The sequence below is a fragment of the Gossypium hirsutum genome, chromosome A04, assembly GCF_007990345.1.
Source record: "Gossypium hirsutum isolate 1008001.06 chromosome A04, Gossypium_hirsutum_v2.1, whole genome shotgun sequence".
Taxonomy (NCBI): domain Eukaryota; kingdom Viridiplantae; phylum Streptophyta; class Magnoliopsida; order Malvales; family Malvaceae; genus Gossypium; species Gossypium hirsutum.
In genome coordinates this window covers 56,200,547-56,208,324 of record NC_053427.1, presented here as the reverse complement: position 1 = coordinate 56,208,324, position 7,778 = coordinate 56,200,547, and the positions used below count along the sequence as shown (strand labels likewise).

The 7,778-nt window shown below is 39.0% G+C and overlaps 1 non-coding gene across 1 annotated transcript; it reads left to right on the top strand.

Annotated features, from left to right (window-relative positions):
- The first annotated feature begins 7,110 nt into the window (after positions 1–7,110).
- On the top strand, positions 7,111–7,217 carry LOC121228773 (small nucleolar RNA R71). The gene has a single exon (XR_005926348.1). It is a non-coding gene; the product is annotated as a small nucleolar RNA R71 (small nucleolar RNA).
- The last annotated feature ends 561 nt before the right edge of the window (positions 7,218–7,778 follow it).

Below are 7,778 nucleotides of genomic sequence, written 5' to 3'. Positions count from 1 at the left end.
GAGGTTTTGTTTTAATTAACTAATTATCTAAACTAAGAACTCACAGAGAAAAGATTTGGGGAATTACTTTTGGGAAAAATCGATTGACTTAAGACAATATCAAAGGACAAATCCACCTAGACTTTACTTGTTGTTCTAGCTCCAAATCGGACGATGTATTCATTTAACTTGTTCCGTAGAGATCCCTAAGTTATGTTATTATCCCTATTCAAGACTAATAACGTCTAATCCCTAGATTGAATAACCGAGACTTTTCTCTAATTAACATTCTAGGGTTGCATTAACTCGATCTATGGATCCCCTTATTAGGTTTCACCCCAATCTGGCAAAATCTTGTCACCCTATTTCTAGACGCGCAATCAACTCCACTTAATTATGACAAAAGTACTCTTAGACAGGGTCTATTCCTCCTCTGAATAAGAGCATGTCTTGAATCAGTATCCTGGGATATCAAAACAAGAATTAAGAACACATAATTAAGAACAAGTTAAATATTTATCATACGATTCAGAAAATAATAACAAGATTCGTCTTAGGTTTCATTTCCCTTGGGTATTTAGGGGTTTTAGTTTATAACTAAATAAGAAAACATCTCAAAAGAATAAAGAATACAAAACATAAAGAAAATTCAAAACTCCTGAAGGGAAATTGAGGAGAGATATTCAGTCTTGATGATGAATTCGGCTTCTAAGATGGATCAATCGGCTTCCTTGGAGTAATTCCTTACCCTCTCTTCTTCGTCTCCCTTTTCTCCTCTTTTAGGGTGTATTTATAGGCTTTGGAATGCCTATGAGCCCTCAAAAGTCGCCTTTTCCGAATTGGACTCAACTTGGGCTCGGCAGGGACGCGCCCGTGTGTGATTACTTTAGGCCTAGTTCGAGCCTGCCAAATTGACACGGCCATGTGGTTTGCCCGTGTGAATCGTGCTTTGACTCTACCAATTTGACACGGTCGTGTGGGCTGCCCGTGTGAGGAAGTCCAGGCCGTGTTGAGTTCGTACTTTGGCCCATTTTCTCTGTTTTTGGCCCGTTTCTCATTCCTTTCGCTCTCCTATGCTCTCCTAAGTATAAAACATGAAATTAAAGCATTAGGAGCATTGAATTCACCAATTCTAATGAGAAATCATCCATAAAATGCATTAAACATGGGGTAAAAATATGTATAATTTACGGTTTATCAAATACCCCCACACTTAAGCATTTGCTTGTCCTCAAGCAAAATTCTCAACTCATAATCAAAATAAGTTCTCCTCAACTTATAATTTCTATTGATAATATCTCAAACTAATCCATAGGTAATCATACATTGAGAATTCAACTAAAAGAACATAAAAGTTTCAAACATTGCAAGTTGAGTATTTAGTCATGCAAACTTAGGTGCTTCCCTTCGCCTAAGTAATTACCTTTGATTCAGAATATCACAGAGTTTCACATCCTCACTAAAGGTTCACTCAAGTCACTCAAGGTGTTTAAGGACAATAAATGAAGCACTCAATAGTCAATAATGGAAAGTCATTACCATAGGCTTGCATGAAAATCAAATCTCCACCACTATAATTTAAGATGATACATCAATCAAAAGGTCTTTAGAGGGTTGTAGTGAGGCTTGGTTAGGGAGGTGTGGTCACAAGCTAAAAGAAAGGGTTAGAATCGAGATTAAATTGAAAATTTTCCTAACTAGAAAAAGAGTTAATCTTCACTTGCGTACAACAGAGCTTCTCTAAGAATATGAAATTACAGATATGCAATAATAGTTTTTTTTTTAAGAACAACTTACATAACATAGACTAACTATTAAGAACAAGACATAACTAAACAATTTATTCAATTCAAATCTCGACAAAAATAGAGATTATTTTAAGGGATTTCAATAATAATGGGTTAAGGGTTAATATTAAGGTTAATACAAGAAATGGCTTGTTAGGCTCAAGAGGGTTTACTAGGGGTTAATCGTGGAGGTAGGCTTTTCATGGCATGAGTGGGTTAATCCTAAGTGCCTTAATCATTTTGATATATCAAATCAAATGGTGTGGTCTCGACAAGCATAATCAAGCAAGTTCTAGAATAATAGTTCAATACTGATGCACTCAAAGCAATAATAAAAGTAAGCATTAAAGGATTAATAGATGCTCAAAAGGCTCAAAAATCTCACAAAAATTATGGCTTTTTGATGTTTAGACTCATGAATTCCAATTCAAAGTAATACCTAGACTTGGGGAAAACAACCTATAATTTTAAATTCATATAAATCAACTTATCATGCTTGATTCTCTAATGTCTTAAAGTTTAAATAATCAATGCATAAATCCCTATGTTTTAATTCAAGATATATCAATCAAAATCATAAATCAATTAAAATTTATCCTAAATATGATATGAGAGCTTTTGAAGAGAACAAGGTGATTATTCAGGGATTTTTCTGATAATGAAACAAATACCTTTCCCCACACTTAAGATATACATTGCCCTCAATGTACAAAGATAGGTATTATAACATAAAAATAAGATAGGGAGAGAAGTGAAACTTCCTGTATGATGAATTCCTCGAACTAGAGTTTTGGAGAGTAATCGGTTCGAGAGTGGAGGAGGATACTCCGGCGGTCGTAGAGGTTCATTAGTCCATAAGTCCTGCGCCAATAGAATATTATATCTAGTGGTAGCTATGGTCGTGGTCGAGCAGGACATGGCAGTCATGGAAAACCTTTCCCAGTGGAGTTTTAGTTCCTATGTGATGATGAGCTGAAGAGCTATATATAACTGTGATAAAATTAGGAACTTTTTAGGGGATATAAGGAAGAATAATTACTCGAAAAGAAATAACCGAATTTAATAATTAAAAATAAAATTTCTAAAATCTAATAAAAATAAAAACTAGTTTCGATAAAAATTAAAAACATAAAATAAGAAATAAATATTTCTAAACATCGTCATCGCTGGATGGTTCGCGAGGTGGGGCTGGTGATGAGATGTGGAGGTGCTGACAAATCTGCTGTAGAGTAGCATCGATGTTGTCAAATCGTTGAAAACACTACTGCTCGAATCGGGTGAGGCGCTCAGAGATGTCAGCATATGAAACCGCCGCATGAACTGGACGAGAGGGTGGTGGTGGCTAAGTCAGTGGGTCCTCGTGCTGTAGGGGAACATCATTAGGAATGTCCTCGTAGGCCTCCTCTTTGGTGGATTGGGCAAGATGGTACTGGGAAGGGTAGGTTCCTCGTTGCCTCTCGATCATCCTCATGCTAAGCATACTCGAGATGCCTTGTGGAGACATCTGGTCGATGAGGGTGAGGGATGATTCTTGGGACGCGGTGTTGAGGAGCTCGAAGTGTCATGCCAGCCTAGTCACGTAGGGGCCAATAGAGATGACCCTCTTTCGATGCCGCTCCATCTGGTGCTGAATCGCAAGGGTGATTAAATAGGCGAGGTCGATGGCGTGGCTTTGCGACATGCACCATAAGAAGTAGACGTCGTGGGTGTTGATGACGCCAGTTCTCTCTCGCCTCCCTGTAATCGTGTGAGCTAGAATAGCGTGTAAGTACCTCAGGGATGGTGGGAGAACTGATGCCTTGGAGTGGCTAGGATTGTACGAGGCCGTGCTAGGGGTGAAAGTGTGCCAGCACTTTGAGGGAGAGAAATGTATGTGGCGACTAAGAGCATGTAGTTCATTCTCCTCCCTGAACTCCTCCGTATATAAGCCTAGTGCAGCACCAAGCTCTGGGACGCTTAGTTGGGGGATTAATTTGCCTAGGAAAAATTGAACCGTGCCGGGATCATCGTACCTTGTCATTACGGTCTGAAGATGGAACGTTGAGCATAGTTCCATCATGAGCTCGAGGTATGTCAGCTCAATAATCTAGAAGAACAACTCCCACGGGTCAGTGGTTAAGAGAGCCCGAATCGCATCAGCCATCTGGACTTGTTCTACGATAGCCCAATCGATACAGCGGCCTACTGCTAAAGGTCAGGCCCAAAGTATTTGGAAGAGCTCTTCTTGGGGCCCTCGTGGAAAATGTAAGAGAGGGTGACGAATTTTCGCGGTTGGAGCCGCGGAAGATGACGCTCCCTTCCTCTTCTTCGAGGCTGGTATCGCGGTTTTCTTTCCTCTTGAAGATGACATTGAAGGCCTGTAATATAAAGAATAATAATAATAGGTAAACATATTCGAAGGGGAAGTAAACTATTTCAGCCAAGACTACTAATATGAAGCAAACTCAACCATAATAATAATGAGAATGAGAATAGAAATGTAATGGGTATAAGGTTTTCCTAGTCTCAATTTAACATAAATTGTATGGTAACTAACCTAGGAATGCAATTTAAATGATAGACATTGGCATGATAATAGCATGAAAATAAGCATAGTAATGTCATGAATATGAGGTGTGTCTAACAACTTGATTTAATTTGAAATGTATAATAAAGAACCTAAAAATGCAAACTAAATGATAAAGTAATGAACAAAAATGAAAACTAGTTCAAAAGTAATAGAGATTATTGTAATAATAAGCATTAAGAATGAGTAAAATAGAAGTGAATGGAGTAAACAAACGCTAAGGGAAAGAGATTGAGCTTTAAAAACAAAGTTGGAGGCTGCACACGGGCGTGCCAGGGGGCCGTGTGGAGTTGCAGCGGCTAGGGTTAGGGTTTTTGAATGGAGAAGAAAGTGAATAGTGCAGGCTATTTATAGATTTTGGGGCATACGACTATGGCACATGCCCGCGTTCCCCAATTTCAGCTCGTTTGATTCGCGAATTTGAAATTTGGGTGCATCTGACATTTAGTACACGCCCGTGTCACATGGCTATGTCTAGCTTCATTCGCTTCTCCCATGCTGTTTTGGCAGGCTCAACCACGGTTCTTCCACACAGGCATGTCGCCCGTGTTGTTTTGGCAGGCTCGACCACAGCCATATCGCACGGCCATGGTGTTTAATCGTAGCCTGTGTTGGGAAAATCTTTTTCCCTATTTTCACACGGCTTTAAGCACGCCCGTGTGCTTGGCCGTGTCTCTGTGGAAACACTTGTATTCAAGATCTCTATTAGTAGGTTAGGTGTTAAATACTAAAATTTAAAGAAATTAATAATGTTAGTGCTCGGGTTGCCTCCCGAGAAGTGCTTATTTATAGTCTAAACTCGACTTACCTCTTCAGTGAATGGTCATGGTGGTTTGAGGAGTTTATACTCCTCATTCCTGCTATCAATCTCATCAAAATAAGGTTTTAATCAGGTGTTGTTTACCTTAAAAGTGTCAAACTTGGGATGACTCACCTCCACCATACCGAATGGAAAAATACTGAGTACCGTAAGAGGGATTTCCTCATTCAGTGTGGTAGTGACAATGTGGGGATCTGCGGCATCTAATAAGACCTTATCACCAACCTTAAGTAAATTTTGGGAGGTATCGAACTCATTCTGGCGAAATTTTGATCTATCCTGTGTTCTCGATTTATGTGCTCGCCATTCGTCTAGCTCCTCTACCTGTAGCCTTTATTCTTCATGAATGTGTCCTCCATCATTTCTGGAACATGGCTCGTGAACTTCTTTGAAGCTTAATTTCTACAAAGTCATATTATCAGTTTTAGTAGATTGGTGTGGTCCATTACCTTCAATGTTTGATGTGATGCCAGAATTACGAGCTTGAAGGGTGATAGTTTCATCTCCCACACGAAGTGTAAGCTCACCTATGCCAACATCAATAATTGTTTTAGAAGTTGCTAAAAAGGGCCCCCTGAAATCAAAGGGGTGTTATTATCCTCCTCTATGTCTAGAACAACGAAATCAACGGGAAATATGAACTTATCTACTTTCACTCTTCAATAATACCCCTAGGAAATCTTATAGTTTTATCTACCAATTGAATTCTCATCCTAGTTTGTTTAGGTTTCCCAAGACCTAGTTGCTTAAACATTTTGTAAGGCATGACGTTAATACTAGCCCCTAAATCAGCTAATGCATGACTTATATCTAAACTACCAATTAAGCAAGGAATTGTAAAACTCCTTGGATCTTTCAATTTGTGGGGTATCTTATTCTGTAGAATAGCTGAGCAGACTGCGTTTAGCTCCACATGCGACGCTTCGTCCAACTTTCGCTTATTTACTAAAAGCTCTTTTAAAAATTTCATTGCATTTGGCATCTGCGACAGAGCTTCAATAAATGGTAAGTTAATATGTAATTTTTTCAAAAGTTTGAGGAATTTACCAAATTGTTCGTCTGAGCGGTCTTTCCTTGTCGCGTTAGGGTATGGGACACGAGGTCTATATTCTTCATTCACCATTTTGTTATGACTTACCTCACTTTTACCTTTGCTCACTACAGTTTCTTGCATCAATTCTGGCTCAGGCGCAATGAATCCTTCCTTATCTTGAGTACTAATTGCATTGAGGTGTTCCCCTGGATTAGGTTCAGTATTACTTGGTAAGCTACCCTGTGGTCGTTCGGAGATTAGTTTGGATAGCTGGCCTATCTGAGTTTCGAGCCCTTGGATCGATGTTTGTTGATTCTTAAGTGCTGTCTCGGTATTTTGGAAATGGGTTTCTAATACTGAGATGAATTTAGAGAGCATCTCTTCAAGGTTCAATTTCTTCTCTTGTTGATAAGGTGGTTGTTGAAAACCCTGAGGATTTTGTGGCTTTTGATTTCCTTAACCACCCCAGGAGAAATTTGGATGGTTCCTCCAACCTGCATTATATGTATTACTGTATAGGTTATTTTGAGGTCTAAAGTTATTGTTACCCATATAGTTGACTTGTTCCTCTTCGATTGTAGGATTGAAGGATTGATATTCTGTATGCACACCTCCTCCACTTGAGTCACACCTCATTACTGGATGTACCTGCGTAGAACTAAGTAAACCATCAATCTTTTTACTAAGAAGTTATACCTGATTTGACAGCATAGTAACTGAATCGACGTTATAAACGCCGGTTGTTTTTGTTGGCTTAGTCCTCATGACTTGCCATTGATAGTTATTCAGTGACATTTCTTCAATGAATTCATAAGCCTCTTCAGGTGTTTTGTTGTTAATGGTTCCTCTAGCAGCTGAGTCAATCATCTATCTTGTCGAGGGATTCACAGCATTGTAAAACGTTTGAACTTGCAGCCATAGAGGTAACCCATGGTGAGGGAATGTTCACAATAGATCCTTGTATCTCTCCCATGCATTGTAAAGTGTTTCTAAGTCCATCTGCACAAAAGAAGAGATATCATTACGTAACTTAGCCATTTTAGCCAGCGAAAAATATTTTAGAAGAAATTTTTCGGTCATTTATTCCCAAGTAGTGATGGACCCTCGTGGTAACAAGTTCAACCACTGTTTAGCTTTGTTTCTCAGTGAAAAAGGGAATAACCGAAGGCGAATGGCATCATCAGAAACGCCATTAATTTTGAAAGTGTTGCAAAACTCCAAAAAATTTGCCAAGTGAGTGTTGGGATCTTCATCCTGCAAACCATCACACTGAACAAACTACTGTATCATCTGAATTGTGTTAAGTTTCAATTCGAAATTATTCGCAGCAATAGCAGGTCTAACTATACCTGACTCAGTTCCTATTAAAGAAGGTTTAGCATAGTCATACATAGTACATGGAACAGGATTTTGATTAGCCGCAATTGTAGGAGGTAGCTGATTGCCTTGGTTTTCAGCCATCTCTTCGATTGGGGGTTGAGTATCGTCTTCTTGCTTGTTCTCTGTGTATTTTAAGTTTTGCCTTATTTCTCTTTGGTTTTTATGACCTGTGCAATCGATTTCTTCGTCAAAAAGTAATGGTCCCAACGGGTT